Genomic DNA, 22,916 nt, shown 5'->3' on the forward strand with positions numbered 1-22,916 from the left:
TTATGCTTGCAAATCACTCTGGGAACTTTATTGTAGAATATGCAATATATAAATGTATTTTATAAAAATAGCAGCCAGATTCTGTTTTAAAGGCCATATTTTGCAATGCAGTGTAGTACAAATTTCCTGGTTGTCTAGTTATAAATGTATGCTTCCATCGTGCTTTGACTGAATTGCAAGGTTGAAAAATCCCTTGTGATCACCAACTCCATTTGTCCATGCTAATTCTATATATCCATGTGCCCTATCAGTTGGCAAGTGTTCATTTCTGAAGACTTATCTAAGAAAAAAATGTGAATTTGCTTTACACAGTGTTAATAGTGTATATGACAAAATGAACATGTAGCAGACTGGAGATGCATGCAAGGCAAGCAAAATATGTGATGCTGCCTTAACATTGAGTCAGACCTTTTGTCTATCTAGCCTGGTATTGTTTGTGTATTTTGACTGACAGGGGTTCTCCAAGGTCTCAAACAGGGTTCTTTCCCAATCCTGCTCCCTGGGGCTGATCTTTTTAACTATGGACTGTACTTGAGATCTTTTGTATGCAAAGGAGATACCCTACCACTCAGCTATGACCCCTGCCCTCTGTTAAAATAAAAAGAGGACACCATTGATGCTGCTCGTGTCTGTTCTGTTGCCAAAACTGAGAGAACACTTATTCCTTGGTTAAGCTTTGTATGGATACTTCCCACAAAAGGTTCTTGCAACTGGAGTCGCTTTGCTCTCCAATACATGTGTGTGTGCATATATACACACAGAAGAACTGAGAGAGCTGGTATGCACTCTCCCTCTTTTCCCTGTTGCAAACGTGAGGGGACAAAGTGTGGAATGTTCAGAAATAGCTGCCAAGGGTTGCTGTACTTCCTCTGCAGAATATTGGGGGAAACAGGGTGCAATGGTAGCCCTATAGGGGAAAATGACAAATACAATCTCCTCCCCCCAAAAAGGGACAGTAGAGAAAAGCATTCTGTATGAATGAAGGCAGACTCGCTTTTGCTTTTCCTCTCGAAGGTCCAGATAGACTTAGTCACTGTATGGCAGGAATGGGAAATGTGTGCCCCTCCAGATGTTGCTGGACTACAACTCCCATCGCCCCTGACCATTGGCCATGCTGGGGCTGATGGGAGTTGGAGTCCAGCAGCCTGTAGAAGGCCACAGGTTCCCCATCCCTGCCAACTGTCGTATAGGAATAGCAATGAGCCAATGAATGCCTAGGTCCACAATAGATCCCCCCCATCTTGTATGTTCCAGGTAACAACCATCCCTGATTCTTTTGTATTTCACCACCACCACTTTCCATTTTGGGGGATGATGGGATCAAATTTGGTAACTGTATTACAGTGGGTAATATGCACTGATTCCCAACCATCACTACTATGTGGCCATCAGGGAGAAGGTGAGACCCTGTACCTTTTGGCTGCCAAAGCTGAGCAACCTAGCAAGGGGGGGCACTAGAATAGTAACCTTGGCTGTATTGAAAGCACTGGGGGGAGGGCAGGTTCAAGCCTCCACTCCCTAGTGATCCCAGTGCAGCCACAATAAGTGCTGGTGCTGCTTAGCGGAATGAGAGGGATCTTTCCCCCCTCACTCAGCTGATGATTGATCTGGAAAGCTAGGAAAAGTGGGAGGCGCTGCACAGGATTTGTCAGGCAGGCTGCATGGAGAAGCAGCCAAGGGCCACTCGTGTGTCATAAAAAATGCTTCCTTAAAATTCGTAGTGGTGGTAGTAGTAGTAATTGTTGTAGCCGTAGTAGTAATAATTGTTGCTGTTGTTGTTGTTACTATTATTGTTCCCACCCATCCTTCACCAGTAGGTCCCAGGGCAGGTTACAACAATATTAAAACCAGTTCAAAACAAATTACATTCACAACAAGGGTGTAAAAAGCCAGGTAAAAGAGGTTAGCACTAGTGTGGACCTGATCCAGCAGAAATATGGCCTCACTAGGAAAATGTAAGCATGAAAAGTGAACTGCACACTTGTTCCTTTGGACTCACAAACCCAGACTGGGCTGGGATAGTTCACACTGTAAAGGAGCAGCCCAGCTAGCTCTCCTGCCATTCATCCATTCTTCATCTCCATCCATTTGCCCATCAGGCTGTGCCCAGAACAATGGCTGCTGAGAAGTTCTTTCTGTGTGACCTCCCCACCCCACACCCAGAAAGAACTCCAGTTAATTTGAGGTGAGCAGCAGAGATATTCCCATCTGTACTTGTTGAGATCTTTGCCTTATTAAATAGAGCCTTGTTGAACAGAACTTAATTTTGAGTCAACATGCTTAGGACTGTGCTGTATGCATCACAGACAGTTAAGAGGCAGACAGTTAACAGTTTTTAAGAATTGTATTTTCTGTCAGATGATGTTGGATTCCGTTTGCTATAGTAATGCTTTTTCAGAGCTCAGATCTAGCCATGCACACTCCCTGAAATTTAATTAAGTTGCTGCTAGGAGGGCTTCAATTTTTTTCTTTAAATAGCTGGCATGTAGGGTTTCCGTTATAGCCCGTGGGCTGCAAAGATAACTATTGCCTAGTACAGCATAACACAGACATTGTAATGGATTCTTGATGGCTGACGAGTGTTTGTGGGGTTATCATTATAAACAGTTTGTAAGGGGAAACAGTTTGTATAAAAATATATCCTGCAGACTGGTGTCACGGCTTAATTGAAAGTTACGTGCTTCCACATCAAATGGAAGGAATATGTATTTTCTGACTTCTTGCAGCATGCCTTTACAAGTTGCAGATGTGCTGCATAAATGCTAAATGCATGTAGCTGCATCCCATCACATACTCACTGAGAGGACTGTAATGAATGATTTGTACATGTTATTGAGGAAAAATTGGGAAGCTCTTTAAAGAGAGCAGCTGTTCTCATCTAAAAACAGTCAGAGCCATGCTGTGGTGAGTCACCTGTTTGCTACAGTTCTCATCATAAAGCTGACTTGGCTTTTTAAAAAACAAAACAAAACAATACAATCCCTGGAATCACTGGCAGGCTATAAAGCCTTGAATATCTTGGTTAGAACACAAAGGAGCAATCTAGTGCCATCCAGGCTCTCCTGATACAGAACTGCCATCCCTGAAAAGAATAGTTTTCCCCAGCAATGCTGCTTCCCTGAAATTTATTTATTATTTATTTATTATTTGATTTATATCCCACCCTTCCTCCCGGCAGGCGCCCACGGAGGCAAACAGAAGCTCTAAAAACACATCAAAACATCATAAAAAGAGACATTAAAATACATTAAAACAAAACAACCTTAAAAATGTTTTTAAAAAAAGCTTTTAAAAGATCTTTTAAAAAGGATTAAAAAACATATTGTTTAAAATATATATATTAAAAAGCAATTCCAACACAGATGCAGACTGGGATAGGTCTCAACTTAAAAGGCTTGTTGAAAGAGGAAAGTCTTCAAAAGACGCCGAAAAGATAACAGAGATGACGCCTGCCTAATATTTAAGGGGAGGAAATTCCACAGGGTAGGTGCCGCCACGCTAAAGGCCTGTTTCCTATGTTTTGCGGAACGAACCTCCTGATAAGATGGTATCTGCAGGAGGCCCTCAGCTGCAGAGCGCAGTGATCGACTTGGTATATAAGCAGTAAGACGGTCTTTCAGGTATCCTGCTCCCAAGATGTATAGGACTTTGTACACCAAAACTAGAACCTTGAACTTGGCCCGGTAGCAAATGGGCAGCCATTGCAATTCTTTCAGCAGTGGGATGACATGTTGGCAATACCCTGCTCCAGTGAGCAGTCTCACTGCTGCATTTTGCACCAGCTGCAGCTTCCGGACCAACCTCAAGGGCAGCCCCACATAGAGCGCATTACAGTAATCCAGCCTGGCGGTTACTAGTGTGTGGACAACAGTGTTCAGGTTATCCCGGTCCAGAAACGGCCACAACTGTCTTAAATTGTATTTTAAATTCTTTTAAAATGTGTTTTAAATTTGTATATTTGTTTTAATGTTTTTAGTTACTGAAAACTGCCCAGAGAGCTTCGGCCATGGGGCGGTATATAAATACAATAAATAAATAAATAAATCAGCTGAAGCTGGTAAAAGGCACTCCTAGCCACGGAGGTCACCTGGGCCTCTAGCAACAAAGATGGATCCAGGAACACCACCAGACTATGGACCTGCTCTTTCAGAGGGAGTATGACCCCATCCAAAGCAGGCAACTGACCAATTATTCAAACTCGGGAACCACCAACCCACAGTGCCTCCATCTTGCTAGGATTCAGACTCAGTTTATTGGCCCTCATCCAGCCCATCACTGAGTCCAGGCAACGGTCAAGGGCTTGCATGGCGTCTCCCGATTCAGATGTTACAGAGAAATATAGCTGGCAATATGCTGACATCTCGCCCCAAATCTCCTGATGACTGCTCCCAAGGGCTTCATATAGATGTTAAACAGCATGGGGACAAGATGGTACCCTGTGGCACCCCACAGCACAACTGCCAAGGGGCCAAAAGACAGTCACCCAATGCTATTCTCTGAGAGCGACCCTAGAGATAGGATCAGAACCACTGTAAAACAGTGCCTCCAATACCCATCTCACCAAGTTGGATACCATGGTCAATGGTATCAAAGGCCACTGAGAGATCAAGTAAGAATAACAGGGTCACACTCTCCCTGTCCTTCTCCTGATAAAGGTCATCCATCAGGCAACCAAGGCCGTTTCAGTGCCATAACCAGGCCTGAACCCAGACTGGAATGGATCAAGATAATCTGTTTCATCCGAGAGTACTTGCAACTACTGCGCCACAACCCTCTCAATCACCTTCCCTAAAAAGGGAGTATTTGCAACCGGTTGGTAGTTGTCACAAACCAATGGGTCCAGGGTGGGATTTTTCAGGAGTGATCGGATCACCACCTCTCTCAAGGTGGCTAGAACTAATCCCTCCCACAGAAATGCATTGACCACACCCTGGATCCACTCGGTCAGACCCCCTCGGCATGCTTTAATAAGCCAAGAAGGGCAAGGGTCCTCTATGCGGAAATGATGGAACGTAGGAAGCTGCCTTGTACTGAATCACACCATTGGTCCATCTTCCTCAGTATTGTGTACACTGACTGGCAGCAGCTATCCAGGATTTCAGGCAGGGTTCTCTCCGTCCCTACCAGGAGGTGCTGGGAATTGAACCTGGGAGTTTCTCCGTGCAAGGTAGATGCTCTGCCACTGAGCTGTGGCACTTCCCAGGGATTGCATACATGTGGTGGACCAGGTGGTGGGCAGAGCCAGGGGCACCATCTCTTTTGACCCTTTCTAACACTAAAACACACATTCACATAGGGCTGGCCCAATACATTTTGCTGCCTGATGCAAAGCAGAAGATTCAACGTAGAGAATCCAACGTGTCTAAAAGCAGAATTTTACTTTGCAACACTGGTGTCGGGACAGCATCCCCATTCCATCTGGGAGCAACAAATAAGTTTAGGGGAGCACAGGGAAGACTAGCTTAGGGGGAATGGGGGAGAGGCACCTGCTATCTGAAATGGCTGCCTCCCTCTGCCTAATGGTAGGGGCAGTTGAATGGAGGGAGGTGCCCAGAATGACAAAAAAGTTTGAGTAAAAAGTCACAGTTTTATTCCATTTATGTAAATTAAAATTGTATAAAAAAAAGCCCAACGTGTTTCGGCTAATCTTATATAGCCTTCATCAGGGGATGCTTATTTTAAATTCTTCGTTCAAAGTAATATGATTCTGGTTTTATTCAAAAGATTGTTGATTATCAGCAGCACGTTCGTCAGGCCGAATCTGGTGAGCGTGTTGGGATTGCTGGAAAACACATTTTTGAAAGTCACAGGAGCCCATGGTAGGAAATGTTTACAATTCTCCAAACCAAACTTCTCCAGCATGGTCCCCATCAGATGCTTTTGGACTACAACTCCCATCATTCTGGACTGTTGGCCATTCTGGCTAGGGCTGATGGAAGTTGGAGTCCACAACACCTGGAGAGCGCTACAGTGGGGAAGGCTGCCCCAGGTCAAAAGCTAAATTCCCACAGTTTGCTGCTGCGGCTGCTTTGAGTTCACTTGTAGTTTGCATGGAAGTGAGAGGAGACATATTTTCCTCTGAGTGCTGAATGGCTGTTTTGTTACCTGTGGAGAGACATAATGTGCAGTGGATGTTGTCTGTGGCTGGGTACTCATTGGGAATGAGAAGAGGAATTCACTTACATGGCCTTCTATTCCATATGTCTCAGTCAGATTCCATACTATCCCATGAACCTGCATTCCTCTAGTAATCCCCATAATGTCTACATTAAGATGGATGCCCACTATTTGTACATTCCGGAAACAATGGAATAAATTTTGGTTTCAACAAGCTTTTCCAGCTGGGTGAAAAGGTCTCTGCCTTAGGTCTTTATTCTGTATCATTTTTAAACCTAACTTTAGTTCATGGGTTTTTTTGGTACTGTTTTGAAAACTATTTTTAGTTGTTTTTATAGTATGTTGCTTGGGACTTGTGGGTGACTGTTGATAAATGAATAAAATAATAAAAATTTCAATATTTGCCTGTTGAGGGAGCTACAGTAATTGTTCATTCAAAAGAGAGAGTTGCATTGGAATGCTGCCCACAGTTACTGCTGCCAAAATGTCTCAGCTACCTGCTAGGAAGAACACAACATGTTTTGCCAATGGAGTGGAGTGCTTGGTGGTCACAGACCTAGAGCCAGTGTGGTGTAGTGGTTAAGGCAGCCTTTCCCAACCAGTGTGCCTCCAGATGTTGTTGGACCACAACTCCCATCTTTCCTGGCCATTGGCAATGCTGGCTGAGGCTGATGGGAGTTGTGGTCCAACAGCATCTGGAGGCACACTGGTTGGGAAAGGCTGGGTTAAGGTGTTGGACTACAACCTGGGAGACCAGGGTTTGAATCCCCACATAGCCATGAAGCTCACTGGTGACCTTGGGCCAGTCACTGTTCTCAGCCTCATGAAAACCCTATTCATTGGGTCACCATAAGTCAGAATCGACTTGAAGGCAGTACATTTTTACAGACTAGGTAGCCATGCTCCCCAATGCCTTTTCCAATGCATGGTGGGAGCACAGTTAGGGTGGTAGGTAATCAGCATTTATTTTGTGTCCTGTTTGTGGAACAGAGTGTTGAGGAGGGTTGTTCTAGCCAAGCCTTTCCCAACCAGAGTGCCTCCAGATGTTGTTGGACCACAACTCCCATCAGCCTCAGCCAGCATGGTCAGGAAAGATGGGAATTGTGGTCCAACAACATGTGGAGGCACACTGGTTGGGAAAGGCTGTAAATCTAGCCAGTAGAGGGTTGGTTGTGGACTTTACCGTAAATATAGTGCAGAGGAGAGCGTAGGAGACACTTTGTAACTGTGGTTTTTTTTAGTGTTGTTCACACCAATCTCTTTTTTTAAGAGGATGGGTTCAAGATCTCCAGGAGCCTTCCAATGAGACATTAAGCCAAGACATGAACAAGCCTTTTTTGCATCCTCTTTGCGTGAGTCAGCAAGCAAACCAGAAAGTCTTCCGTTACCTAGCACACCATTCTTCAAATTTGGGTCCTCAGACGTTGGACTGCAACTCCCATCATCCTTGGCCATTGGCTAAGCTGGCTGGGGTTGATGGGAGTTGTAATCCAACAACATGTGAGGATCCAAGGCTGAAGAACAGTGAATTGTCCTAGCATTTCCAGTTTCATCCAAACTGGGAAACTATGGTTAACAGCTTCAGAACAAGTCAGGATATGAAGCCATGGTTTGAAGTTAGCTTCATTTCTGGGCTTGTTGTGAAGCCATTAACCACTAAATCCCAATTCAGACGAAATGGAAAACTACTTAATTGAAAAATTCTTGTTTTGTTTTCTCCTGCCATGAAAGGAGGAGTGAAGGGGCTGCAATTCTCGTTCATATCTTGGTTTATTATGTTGATATATGATAGTCTAGCCCAGGTTATTTGGTTCTGTCAGGTGGGTGTTTACTGTCTGGAAACTTGAGGCATGGTAACTATAAGCTTTCTGAGAGGACAATGCCTATGTATGGTATAGAATGGAAAGCAGTATCTTGGGTAATTACTTAAAGCTGTCAAGTTGATGCATGAGGTTGTGAGGTCTTGAGTTCTGTATGTGTGATAAGGTTAGTTAACAGTATGATTGAAATGCCTGGCACAGCAGGCTATTGCATCTATCCTGTTGTTTTTTAAGATGGAATTTAAGTTCTTGAGCATCTAAAACCATTTGAAGCTTTAATGGTTGTGCTATGCTTCAGGATTGTCACTGCATTCAGGATAAATATGTGTTTGTAGATGCTTTTAATTTATTCTCACAAGCATAATCTAAACCAGTAATTACAGTTTGTTTTCAATTTGAGAAAATATTTATTTTAAGCTGTACACCCAGGCAAAATATGAATTAAATAATCTGTAATGCTCAATACCCAGGATTCTTAACAGTAATACATACACAAAAGCACAAAAAAGACTTGTGACACTGTAAAGACTAAAGATTTACTGAACCCTATCAGTTGGGTACAGAGCCAGTGTGGCATAATGGTTAAAGTGTTGGCCTACGACCTGGGAGACCAGGGTTCAAATCCCCACACAGCCATGAAGCTCACAGGGTGACCTTGGGCCAGTCACTGCCTCTCAGCCTCAGAGGAAGGCAATGGTAAACCCCCTCTGAATACCACTTACCACGAAAACCCTATTCATAGGGTTGGCATAAGTCGAAATTGACTTGAAGGCAGTCCATTTCCATTTTTTAAACTGTTGGGTATTTCACAGGCATAGCCACTTTTAACATACATTTCTTAATGTATGTTTTTAAAAAATGCATGTCCTTTTTCACCCTTCAAAAAGGGATTAGACAACTCCCATCAGCCATAGCAAGCATGGCAATGGCAAGGGATGATGAAAGCTGTAGTTCAGTAACATCTGGAAGGTCAAAGGCTCCCCACATCAGGATTAGACAAATTCATGGAGAATAAGCCTATCAGTAGCAGAGCTTGGAACTAATTTGTTACAAGTAACAAATTACTTCTAATTCATTACTTTTTTAATGAACAAGTGGGTTATTCCTTTACATTTTGATTGTAACAGAACTAGGAGTAATTTTATTACTTTTGTGGAATAATTGTAATGTTTCCAGTATTACTTTTGGGCATTACTTTGCGGGGGGGGGAAGCAGGGGAAGTCTTCTGCTCTTCTGATTTGTGGATGAAAATCATGCCTCAAACTGGGCTTCTGTGCAGCGTCGCTCTTCCCTCATGTTCTGTGCATGGGTAGGAGGGGACAAGGGAGGAGATGGAGAGTTAGACAGGGTGAAGTGGAGAAAACAATTGTTTTTAAAAATGGATGGTGGTGGTGAAGAATGGAATGGAGGGGAAAAGGATCCGGAGGGCAAGAACATGGATAAAGGAGAAGGAGGCAGCAGCAGAATGGAGATAAAGAACTGTGGAGGTGAAAGATGACAACGTGTGTGCGTGTGTAAATACTGTGTTTGCACTTGGCACACAAAGTAGCCTCCACCACCCTCTGGCTACTGTGCTGCATTTGCAGTATTTTAACTTTTTTTCATCTCTGGAAAATGTTTGCTTGGGTGAGTGTCCCTTAGTTGGTGGCAGAGCAGGGTCCGGGAGGTGGTTAAGTGAGAGAGATTATGCTTGCTGGCTGGAGGTGGGGGGTTGCACTTGATTTGACGTGCAAAGATCTGAGTAGTGGCCTCAGCCTTCCCCCCATCTCCCTTAACAGCAGAGAGACCATCATTGCTATCTTAGGGATAAAAATAATTATTCTACTGCCTCTGTATGTGTGTTTATTTTTAATGTTGTTTTAGGCTACTTAGATGTGCAGCAGGCAAGGCTAGCACCTTGTAGGCTTTTTTTTAAAGTAACTGAAATGTAATTGTAGTGAATACTTTTGAGAAAATGAAGTAATCAGTTACTTTCAGAGCAATTGTAACTGTAATGGTAATTACTATCGTTAACTGTAACTGTAATTTATTACTTTTTAAAAGTAATCTTCCAAACTCTGATCAGTAGTGACTAGTCATGATGGCTGGGGCTTTTAATCTCTCTCTCTCCCTCCCCCCACTCCCCACATTAAGTGCAAGCAGCAAGACAGCCACACTTGTGTTTGCTTCCGTCATATACAATTTCAGTGGCTTTTCCTTCAGGCATACTTGGGTAATATTTCCTCCCCAGGTGCCATTTGTAATAGGATTCTGTCCGTTTGTCAGCCTAGAAAGGAAGAGCTGATGTGGCTTTCACAAAGAGACACTTTATACATAACAGTCTGAGATTTGGTGATAATGGTTTTGCCTTGTAGATACGCAGTTTCAGTAACAATAGCAGCAGAGTTGATGTGAATGAGTACTGAGCTTTTTAAGTATTTACAAAAAAAAAAAAGTCCTATATGTAAGAAGTTGTTATTAACTACTGCTATTACTACCATTACCACTGCTTTAATTCTCTCAGTAGTAATTTGTTAATAGTCTGATCACACGAGATGCTTTGATTAAATGGAATCAGGAAATCATTATGATGAGATTGTTCATGCAGCCAACACATAAAACAAAGTCCTATGAGGAATCGTTGAAAGAGCTAGGTATTCTTAGGCTGGAGAGAAGGAGTTGGGGAGAAATAAATAGCTGTCTTGAGAGATCTGACAGGCCTCAGGTAGAAGATGGAGCAGTCTTGTTTTCTGCTGCTCCGGAAGGCAGGGTTAAAACTAATGGATGTAAATTGCAAGGAAGCAGATTTTAGCTGAACAATTAAACAGGCTGTCTCAGGAGGTGGTATTGAAGCAGCGGCTGGACTGCCATCTGAGGGATGCTGTAGCTGCAAGATTCCTAAACTTAGCAGGAACTTGGACTAGATGATCTTGAAGGCCCCTTCCAACTTTCGAATTCTCTGATTCTGTGAAAAAAAATGGAGATACTATGTTTATATGCAGCTCCACTCTGCTATTTCTAAAGCTTTTTCAGCTTTTTCTGATTAGGTTCACTGTGGCCAGGAGACATAGTATAGAAAGTGTTCGCACTTTAATGCCGTTTTCTCTTGAAGTTTTGCCAGTTCTCTGCCATTGTAAGTATGCCTTTTTGCAGGCTGAGATGCCTTTTGTTATTGACGCATAGGACTATGATAACAAGCATTCAGCTTTGCTGCTGCACAAAGGAACCACAACTAATTTGGCTAATCTGACTTTTGTGCAAAGAGGAAGAACCCATGAATGTTAGCAATAACAAGCCTGTTGCTTGTGGGAGCCTTATGGGAGCCGTCTTCTAGCATTATGCAGACCGTGAATAATCCTCACTCACTTAACAATGAATCCACAGGTAGAGAGGAACAGATTTGTTTCCTGCCTGATGCATGGAAGGGTATGTCTGATAGTCTGAGGTCATTTTTGCAAGTTGTAAGTATTCTATAGTGACTCTGAATGAGATCATATGCCCATTGGTAACTCTGCACACCCTTCCCAAAAAGGTGTAAACTCTTCGATTTCCATGCTCTTTGGAAATAGCTCAGCTGCAGGCCTTAATTTAATGCAAAAAGGTCTGTGGATGTGTCTTAGAATTAATTTAGAAATGAGTTTGACCAGAAAGGGAATGATGATCTAGTCTTTGGTAATGCATAAATATTAAGCTCTTTGTAGAAAAACAATGTACAGCACAATCCTAAACATGTCTGCTCACCTTTTAGGGAAGGTGATCGAGAAGGTTGTGGTGCAGCAATTGCAAATACTCTTGGATGAAACAGATGATCTTGACCCATTTCAGTCTGGGTTCAGTCCTGGTTATGGGACTGTGACCCTGTTATTCTTACTTGATCTCCTCGTGGCTTTTGATACCATTGACTATGATATCCTTTTAGGCTGACTTGGTGAGATGGGTATCAGAGGCACTGTTTTCAGAGAATAGCATTGGGTGATTGACTTTCGCCCCCCTGGCAGTTGTGTTGTGGGGTCCTGCAGGGTACCATCTTGTCCCCCATGCTGTTTAATATCAATTTGAAGCCCTTGGGAGCAGTCATCAGGAAATTTGGGGCGAGGTGTCAGCAATATGCTGATGATACCCAACTCTATTTCTCTGTAGCATCTGAGTCAGGAGAAGCCATACAAGCCCTGGACCAGTGCCTGGACTCAGTAGTGGGTTGGATGAGACCCATAAACTGAGTCTGAATCCTAGTAAGATGGAGGTGTTGTGGGTTGGTGATTCCTGAGTTCAGATAATTGGTGAATTGCCTGCTTTGGATGGAGTCTTACTCTGTCTGAAAGAGCAGGTTTATAGTCTGGGGTGCTCCTGGATCCATTTTTGTCGCTAGAAGCCCAGGTGACCTCAGTGGCTAAGAGTGCCTTTTACCAGCTTTGGCTAGTAAGACAGCTGCAGCTGTTTCTGAACCGGGATAGCCTGACCACTGTTGTCCACGCACTGGTAACCTCCAGGCTGGATTACTGTAATGCGCTTTGTGTGGGGCTGCCCTTGAGGTTGGTTCAGAAGCTGCAGCTGATGCAAAATGTGGTGGCACAAATGCTCACTGGGGCAAGGTATCACCAACATGTCACCGCACTGCTGAAATAATTGTACTGGCTGCCCATTAGCTACCGTTCAAGGTACTGGTTTTGGTATGCAAAGCCCTATACAGCTTGGGACCAGGTTACCTGAAAGACCGTCTTATCCCTCATATACCAAGTCGATCACTACGGTCTGCAGGTGAGGGCCTCCTGCAGATACCATAGGAGGTCTGTTCCACACTACATAGGAAGCGGACCTATATTGTAGTGGCACCTACCCTTTGGAATTCCATCCCCTTAAATATTAGACAGGTGCCATCTCTGTTACCTTTTTGGTGCCTACTGAAGACCTTCCTCTTTCAACAAGACTTTTAAGTAGAAATCTTATCCCAGTCTGCGTCTGTGTTGGAATTGCTTTTTAAGATGTTTTTAAAGCTTTTTTTAAGCCGGGATCTGTTCTCGGTCGTCCCAGAGTGCAGGACACAGAATAACGGGCTCAAGTTGCAGGAAGCCAGATTTTGACTGAACATCAGGAAAAATGTCCTAACTGTTTAGAGCCATACGACAATGGAATCAATTACCTAGAGAGGTAGTGGGCTCTCTGACACTGGAGGCATTCAAGAGGCACCTGGACAGCCATCTGTCAGGAATGCTTTGATTTGGCTTCCTGCATTGCGCAGGGGGTTGGACTTGATGGCCTTATAAGCCCCTTCCAACTCTACTATTCTATGATTGTAAAATATATTTTTAAAGATGTTTTGTTTTAATATATTTTAAAGTCTGTTTTTAAGATGTTTTAGAGTGTTTTTAGTGTTTTATTTGCAAAACTCCTGGGATAAAGGGCGGGATATAAATTTAATAATAAATAATAACACCAATAATATTGTATTATTGAGATCCCCCAGACTATTAGTATTGGGGGATGTCAACATCCACGCTGAGGCTACTTTGTCCGGGGCGGCTCAGGACTTCATGGACGCCATGACAACCATGGGGCTGTCCCAATATGTTAGTGGCCCAACACATACATCGGGGCATACTCTCGACCTTATCTTTGCTGCTGGACATGGGGATAGTAATCTGGATGTGGGGAGTTTTACATCTCTCCCTTTGTCATGGACAGATCACTGCTTGCTGAAGTTTAGACTTTCAGTGGCCTTTCCCCTCTGCAAGGGTGGGGGACCTATTAAATTGGTCTGCCCCCGGAGACTAATGAATCCTGAAGGTTTTCAAAGGGCTCTGGGGGATTTTCCGGCTGATAGGACTGGCGCTCCTGTCGAAGCCCTGGCTAATCTGTGGAGATGACCCGGGCTGTGGACACGATCGCTCCTGCGCGCCCTCTCCTCTGTAGAGCTCATTCAGCTCCTTGGTATACTCCAGAGCTGAGAGCGATGAAACAAGATAGGAGGCGGCTTGAGTGGAGATGGAGACGAACTCCCAATGAATGCAATTATGCGCTGGTTCATGCTTCCACTAAGCTGTATGTAGGAGTGGTGAGGGCGGTGAAAAAACAACATTTCGCCGCCACTATTAAGTCATCTCTCTGCCGCCCAGCGGAGCTTTTTAGAGTCGTCCAAGGGCTACTTCATCTAGGCCTACAGGACACAGTAGATACATCGGTGGCCCGCTGTAAATTGTTCGCTGAGCACTTCCAGCATAAGATCTCATGCATCCGCCGGGACCTAGACTCCCATTTTATAGCAGTTAACCCTAGCGAGGTGTCTGGAGCACAGTCTTGTCATGTTTTGTTGGATGAGTTTCATTCGGTTCAGTTCGAGGACGTGGACAAGGTGCTTGGACAGGTACGTGCAACCACTTCGGTACTAGATCCTTGCCCCTCTTGGCTAATAAAAACTAGCAAGGAGGGAACAGTTGGCTGGGCCAAGGAAGTGATAAATGCCTCCTTGCGAGAGGGAGTGGTCCCCGGCTGTCTGAAAGAGGCAGCTGTGAGACCACTCCTGAAAAAACCTTCCTTGGACCCAGAAGATTTCAGCAGCTACAGACCAGTTGCGAACGTTCCATTCCTGGGCAAGATCTTGGAATGAGTGGTTGCTGGCCAGCTCCAGATGCTTTTGGATGAAACCGATTATCTAGATCCATTTCAATCGGGCTTCAGGCCTGGTTTTGGCACTGAGACAGCCTTGGTCGCCCTGTTTGATGACCTATGTCGGGAGAGGGACGGAGGGAGTGTAACTCTGTTGATTCTCCTTGATCTCTCAGCGGCTTTTGATACCATCAACCATGGTATCCTTCTGGAGAGGCTTGCGGAGTTGGGAGTTGGAGGCACTGCTTGGCAGTGGTTCCGCTCCTACTTGGCGGGCCATCTCCAAAGGATAGTGCTTGGGGAACATTGCTCGACACCGTGGGTTCTCCAATGTGGGGTCCCGTAGGGTTCGGTTTTGTCTCCCATGCTCTTTAACATCTATATGAAGCCGTTGGGTGCGGTCATCAGGAGTTTTGGAGTGCGTTGTCATCAGTACGCTGATTACACGCAGCTCTACTTCTCCTTTTCATCTTCTTCAGGTGAGGCGGTCGATGTGCTGAACCGTTGCCTGGCCGCGACAATGGACTGGATGAGAACTAACAAGCTGAGACTCAATCCTGATAAGACTGAGATGCTGTTGGTGGATGGTTTCTCTGATCAGATGGTGGATATATACCCTGTCCTGGACGGGGTTACACTCCCCCTAAAGGAACAGGTTCGTAGTCTGGGAGTCGTTTTAGACTCTTCCCTCTCACTTGAGGCTCATGTAGCCTCGGTGGCATGGAATGCGTTCTACCAACTTCGGTTGGTAGCCCAGCTACGTCCCTACCTGAGTAAGGAGGACCTTACATCAGTAGTACATGCTCTGGTAACCTCGCGTTTGGACTACTGCAACGCGCTTTATGTAGGGCTACCTTTGAAGACGGTTCGGAAGCTACAGCTAGTGCAAAATGCGGTGGCCAGACTGCTAACAAGAACTAAGCAGTCTGAGCATATAACACCTGTGCTGGCTCGCCTGCACTGGCTTCCAATACTCTTCCGGGCCAGATTCAAAGTGTTGGTGTTAACCTATAAAGCCTTATACGGCGCGGGACCATGATATTTGTCGGAACGCCTCTCCCGATACGAACCGGCTCGTACACTACGGTCTACTACGAAGGCCCTCCTCCGGGTCCCGACGCATAGGGAGGCCCGGAGGGTGGTGACAAGATCTAAGGCCTTCTCAGTGGCAGCCCCCGAATTGTGGAACAGTCTCCCCGAGGAGGTACGCTTGGTGCCGACACTATCATCTTTTCGGCGCCAAGTTAAAACCTTTCTCTTCTCTGAGGCAGTTTAATCTTAGTTAAATGTTTGTAACTTGGTTTTAGATTGTGTAGTTTTTATATGCTTGTTGTATCAGATTCTGTAATTTTATTGTATTTTATGTTAACCGCCCAGAGAGCTATTGCTAGTCGGGCGGTATATAAGTTTAAGAAATAAAAATAAATAAATGCTCAGTAATGTCCTATTGAATTCAGTCAGATTTACTTCCAGGAAAGTGAGATTAGGATTGCGGCTTTAATCAGACTTGTGCTGATCTAGAGGCCTAATAGTCAGTCAGGCCACTCAGCACACTTAGGCCAACGCTATCAAAGGTTAGGGGCTCATATATCTGTGCCTTGATTGACCAGTTGGTGAATTGTTCAGTGTGTAACTTTTTTAGAATGATAGAGAATTAGCATATCTTAGAAGGTTAGAAAAATGGTCAGTTTTATTTGGGGGGGGTTATGCTAAAACATGTTATCACACAACCTATTATTCATATAGGGCTCCCAATTTTAAAAATCCAAATGAAAACCCAATCTATTTGACATTTAAGGTCTTTAGAGGAAAACAGTTTTATAACACATAATTTCACTGCTCTTGTGATGCTCCCACTTTAAGCACTGTAAGGCAGGGCACGTTGATTAGGACTTCTTCCAAGTAGACTTTTAAAACAAGTTTAAAACTTACATACTCCCTTTCCACCTTATGTGGGATCTGAGGCTACAGGAGCCCCTGGGGGGGCCCTCTGCTCCCCTTCCGTGATTCACAGCAGGATCGCTGCCGCGGATTGCAGAGCTTTGGGGCTCCGCCATTCCCTTCCTTAACTTACCTTGTTCTGCGGTTGTGCACGCAACGGTGCCCTTAAGAAAGATGGCGGCTGATGTTTTCCTAAGGGGCTGAAGCCTCTGCTGCCATCTTGGCTGATGGTATGCATGCGTGCTGTGCACTCACATCCCTGCCATGAACCAAGATGGCGGCAGAGGATTCAGCTCCTTAGGGAAACCTCAGCCACCATCTTTCTTAAGGGCACCGCTGCGTGTGCAACCGCAGAACATGGTAAGTTAAGGAAGGGAATGGTGCAGCCCAGAAGCTCTCGCCGTGCGCGAGTCGCAGAAGGGGAGCGCTGGGGCAGGCTTTTGCCCAAGGGCTCCAGTGTGTCTGGGGCTGGCCCTGGGTGCGCGCACGTGTGTATGTGTGCGTGCGCACATGCGTGCCAGGGCCCAGGGCAAGCTGGTGCGCAAGGGCCCCAGCATGTCTGGGGCCGGCCCTGTTAACAAACAATACACCCACAAGATGAATGAAGTCAAACCAACTCCCTGATAAGGGCAATGAAAAAACAAATACAACACAAAACCAGCAACAATAGAAACAGCAGGAAGGACCAAATAGTAAGGCAATAGCACCAAGAGCACCCAGTTAAAATCTGCTATTACCTGCCTATGTCCCAAGCAATAAAAGGATCTTTACTGACCTATTAAAATAACGTTAAGCAGGCTAAAATCCCTGAAGGTGTCAGGCTCTCAGTAATCTAGAGCAGTGGTTCCCAACCTGGGGGCTGTGACCCACAAGGGGGCCGCAAAGTAATCCAGAGGGGCCGCACACAGTAAAGAAATGATTTTTTTAAAGTCTTCATTCCGTGGACACTGTCTGCTCCCCACTGCTGCTACAGACAACACCTCCCCCTTGCACCAAACAAGAGGGGAGGACTTTTGTTGAACTGCCAGAGCATCTTTTAGGTGTGCCAAAGGCAGGCATCTGCCTATAAAACACGTGGCAAATGCCAAAGGAGGCTGAGGATGGAGCTACCAGGAAGAAAGTCAATAATGAGTTAAATATACAAATACATTTCAGCTGCAGGATGTGGACCCCAGCCTCAGCCAGCCTGCTGAGCTTTTTTAAAACAACAACAACAGTAACAACAGCAATAATAAAAAAGCAGCAATGTGGTAGTGGTGTGGATGCTAGACTGTGAACACAGGATGGATAGACTGAGTAGAGAGGTTAGTGCTTTGGGCCTTGGGATGATCATCACAGCTGATGATTTGGTTAGTGTGCACTTGGGGAATGAGAGTGGAGCAGAAGACAGATCAGTGTACGCACACACAAACACACCTGCCCCTCCTGCAAGCATTTGCAGGCGTGCATGCATTTAGGCATGTGGGAGGGGGGAAGCCCTCAACAGCTGCAGCATCTTGGAGACAGAGATTGGGGGGAACGAGTGTAGGTGGAAGAAAGGGGGGGACACTGGCACACACACATTTAGTCTCAGAGATTGGGGGCGAGCAAGTCCTGAGCTTCCTCATTGCTCCTTGGCTCCATCTGGGCCAAAGCCGAGATCTGGGCGGCCTCACAAATAAGAATAATTTTTAAAAGGAGATGGCAGTGAATCAGGAGCCAAGAAAGGCAGGCAGGCTGGCTGCCAGGAAGGAAGGAGGAAAACAGCCTTTCCTTGCAGCATTGCTTCTTTTTGCTTCACGAAAAGCTCTCTCCTCTCATTATGAGTAAGGGTGTCATCAGCAGTGGCAGTGCGAGGAGACGGGAGTTAGTGATAGTAATCTCCTCTTCTTCCTGGTAGCTCCACCCTCTGCCTCCATTGGCATCTGCCACATGTTTTATAGGCAGATGCCTGCCTTTGGCGCACCTGAAAGATGCTCTGGCACTTCAGCAAAAGTCTTCCCCTTTTGTTTGGAGCAAGGGGTAGGTGTCGTCTGCAGCAGCAGTGGGGAGCAGACAGTGTCCAGGGAATGATGGTTTTTTTTAATAATAATAATAATAATAATTCATTTCTCTACTGTTTGCGGCCCCTCTGGGTTACTTTGCGGCCCCCAAGTTGGGAACCACTGGTTTAACATATCATCCGAATCAGGATTTGTGGTTAAGCTGTCTCCTCACTAGCCAAGAGCTGTGGCAAAAAACAAACCTGCATGTGCCCAGTCTTGCTAAATCATACTTTGGCTTACTCTCTCTTATAACACTAGAACTCTCTGACATCTAATGAAGCTGAATGTTGGAAGATTAAGGACAGACAAAAGAAAGTACTTCTTCATGCAACACATAGTTAAACTATGGAATTTGCTCCCACAAGAGGCAGCGATGGCCACCAACTTGGATGGCTTTAAAAGAGGATTAGACAAAATTCATGGAGGATAAGGCTATCAAAGGCTATTAGCCATGATGACTGTGCTCTTCCACTCATAGTCTGTGGTAGTATACTGAAAAGCAGTTGCCAGAAACCGCAGGAGGAGAGAGTTCTCTTGCACTCAGGTCCTGCCTGTGGGCTTTTCAAGGGCATCTGGTTGGCCACTGTGAGAACAGGATGCTGGACTATCGATGGGCCATTGGCTTGATCCAGTAGGCTCTTCTTACATTTATAGTTAGTAGTTTATTTATTTGTTATAAACATTGTTATATACCGTGTCATGAGAACCAGCTCATTGTTCATTACGATGCCATCATCAACTGATTATATTATTTACTGCATTTTATCTACCACCTTTCAGCAAAGGCACCCAAGGTGGTTTACATTTTAAAATAATTAATACAAACAATTGACACAAAATATTCTCAGACCAAAAACAAGAAGGGGATTTTCTTTATTTTTTCCCTACACTCCTTGCCATCTTGCCAGATGCTACAGCTAATAGACTCTCCTTCTGGTTGTAGTCTCCCTGGACTGGATTTTGAACAATGATCTGAACTGCAGATGAATCCAACCTGAGCCAAATACATTGGCAGATGAAGCTGAGGCGATAGGGGATAAGTGGCTAAAGGTGAGGTGGGTAGTGTTTCCAACCCTGAAGTTCTATTACTCTGGGGGTGAAAACACATATAATTTGTAGTGTTGTGCATGCATCTTTGCATTTACACTCATTTGCAATGAGGGGAAAAGCTTTTCCTTAGGTAATATTGACATTGTGCATTTTTTACTTTCATCCATAGCACATCACTTGGCTCGCTTACTGAATCCATTTTGATTATTTCCCAAGCAAACTATGCCCTGCCTGTAGGTTCCCTGGACACGATGCTCCTTGTTCACTTGTGTGCTTTGTATGACACACATTGTCATCTGGGTAATGTTGGGTTAAGTGAAGGTGATCCTGCACTGGACAAGGGATTGAAACCTAGCTGATCTTCAAATATTTTTCAGCCTAAGGAGTCTATAGTCCCCAACCCTGGACTTTTTTAAAAGGAGAAAACCCTTTAGCAATGGTTTGCATCTTCATTTAATATGCAGAAGTTGTTTGCTGTCCGTGACTTTTTGCCTATGGTTCCTAAATGGCAAACTAGGGCTAGGGCACAGTAGCTTGTCATGAGTGTTTTGTGAATGTATATTAACCTCTTGGTGGTGAGCCACTATGGAGGAGCCTGAGAATATTGGGTAACATGATTTGGTTTGATTATTCATATATACGTTTGATTATTGTACACTAGAATACTGCCAGCTGAAAGTTTTAGCACAATCCATTAAAACTCTTTATGTTGTGAGATGTCTGAGGAGATGTGAAGGTTCTGTGTGTGATGTTATAGCCATGATGGCCCATTCACAAAAGCAAAAACATTGCTTTGCTTAATATTGCAGTCTTCAAGTGATGAACGTGCACATGTGAACAGCCCATAGGAGTTGTACCTGATATAATTTTCTTTTGGAATAACTCTCTGGATGAGTTTTGTTCAGAAAACACAGAACTTGACAATATTTGAGGTCAGAAAGGAACTTTTCCACCACATCAGGATGGCTATAACCCCTAGGAGAATCTCCTTGGAGATCTACTTTCTTGTCATCAATAGCTATTTGCCCTGAAGGCACTGGACTATAATAGGCCTGCTCTGTGGTTGTAACACATGTACCTAGATTCTGGTGAGAACTGGCAGATGAATTTTTTTGTTGTTATGTGCCTTCTAGTCGATTATGACTTATGGCAACCCTATCAATCAGCGACCTCCAATAGCCATCTGTCATGAACCGCCCTGTTCAGATCTTGTAAGTTCAGGTCTGTGGCTTCCTTTATGGAATCAATCTATCTCTTGTTTGGCCTTCCTCTTTTTCTACTCCCTTCTGTTTTTCCCAGCATTATTATCTTTTCTAGTGAATATGTCTTCTCATGATGTGTCCAAAGTATGATAACCTGAGTTTCATCATTTTAGCTACTAGTGGTAGTTCTGGTTTAATTTGTTCTAACGTCCAATTATTTGTCTTTTTCGCAGTCCATGGTATGCGCAAAGCTCTCCTCCAACACCATATTTCAAATGAGTTGATTTTTCTCTTATCCGCTTTTTCACTGTCCAACTTTCACATCCATACATAGAGATCGGGAATACCATGGTCTGAATGATCCTGACTTTGGTGTTCAGTGATACATCTTTGCATTTGAGGACCTTTTCTAGTTCTCTCATAGCTGCCCTCCCCAGTCCTAGCCTTCTTCTGATTTCTTGACTGTTGTCTCCATTTTGGTTAACGATTGTGCCAAGGTATTGATAATCCTTGACAAGTTCAATGTCCTCATTGTCAACTGTAAAGTTACATAAATCTTCTGTTGTCATTCGTTCAGCTGTTGTCCTGCTTTTGTGCTTTCCTCTTGAACTTTCATCAGCATTCGTTTCAAATCATTACTGTTTTCTGCTAGTAGTATGGTATCGTCTGCATATCTTAAATTATTGATATTTCTCCCTCCAATTTTCACACCTTGGCAGATGAAATAGAAGCCCTTTATTTCCTGTAGTAGTACTCACACTAAAGGACTACAGTTGGAATTACACATTTTTGTTATCTCAGAAAGTATATTTGTATGTGTGGGTATACATATTCATATGCACCCCACAACACACGTTCATACACACACACACACACATTCACACTCTGTGTACATTTTTTTCATTTATTGGAAATGTTAAAATAATGGCTTGGATCCTATGTTCCTGTCAACAAAACTCCGCTCACAGGTTGTACCCACTGGCAGAAAGGGGGGTGATTTTTGCTTATTTGGCCTTCCCCCTGTAAATGTACCAGCAGGTGTGTCCGCTGAATTATAGAACGGCAACATGCCAATGTTGTCTTTTTTCTTCTATTTGAAAAAGCCCTCTCCCTAGTTCTCACCAGTCTAGCTGTTTTAACTGGTGGGACTATTATGCTGTTGCAGGAGTGAGGAACTTTTTCAGCCCAAGGCTCACATTCCCTCATGAGCAACCTTCTGGGGACAACTTGTCAGTGATGAGTGGGGCCAGAACCAAAAGTGGGTGGAGCAACATATGTGAATCTTACCTTTGTTCTGTGTGCTACATTCCAGCCAGACAAAAGTCAGAGGTTTCTACGCACACACACCCTCTATCCCCCATCCAAGCAAGCAAGAGGTATTCTCACAGTTCAAGGAGACATTCCAGCCAAGCAAAAACATTCAAGAAGGGGGAGCAGCAGAGCGGGTGAGGGGTACGGTCTGGGGGGCTGCACTTGGCTCCCAGGCCTGAGGTTTCTTGCTCCCGGAGCTATCACACTCTTAGGAAATCCTTCTATGTTCTGTTGGCAGATACATGTCTACAAAGACATTTTGCCAAGAGAGGGTTAGGGAGGTGTGATTCTCTCCTGTGCTAAATTATTTAAGGATGCTGTGAATTCTGCAGCCTAGTTTGAACAAGAATGAGGCACCTTTTATAAGAAGTTACACTTCAGCTTACTCCATTGGGAAACCAAGGCATGTGTTAATGACTCAGGAACCTCAATGAGTTCTTCATATAGAAAAGTCATGTTGGTGGATGCTGAGCTCTGCTAAAGCATGCAGAAATCCCATAGAAACTGATTGGCCTTATTAAGCCTATAAACAGAAACTATTGCCCATTTTTCTTTTCTTTTTTTGCCAGCACCCGCACAGGCCTTTTTGTCTTCTTAAAATAATTAAATGGATATCTGCCCAGTCCCTACATCCTGGGCCAAGTTACAATTTCTTTTAACTTTTCTCTCCCCTGTCTTCTTTCCTTCTTTTCTTTCTCACAACTAGCTGCTTTTTAAAAAAAATCTAAAAGTTGAATCAAATTTGCCTAAGGAATCTTAAGAGCTGTTTTCACGTAGATAATATGGGGGGTTGTTTATTGGCTGCAAAGAATATTCACAGTTCTTTTTCTTCAGCCACTGGATTTCCTCAGTTGCACTGTGGTCCTAAT

The 22,916-nt window shown here is 44.3% G+C and overlaps 1 protein-coding gene across 17 annotated transcripts in view; it reads left to right on the forward strand.

Moving 5' to 3' along the window:
- Positions 1-22,916, forward strand: part of FRMD4B (FERM domain containing 4B) — a 349,437-nt gene that overhangs the window by 224,462 nt on the left and 102,059 nt on the right. The window lies entirely within an intron of this gene.

This window comes from Rhineura floridana, chromosome 3 (genome assembly GCF_030035675.1).
Source record: "Rhineura floridana isolate rRhiFlo1 chromosome 3, rRhiFlo1.hap2, whole genome shotgun sequence".
Taxonomy (NCBI): Eukaryota; Metazoa; Chordata; class Lepidosauria; order Squamata; family Rhineuridae; genus Rhineura; species Rhineura floridana.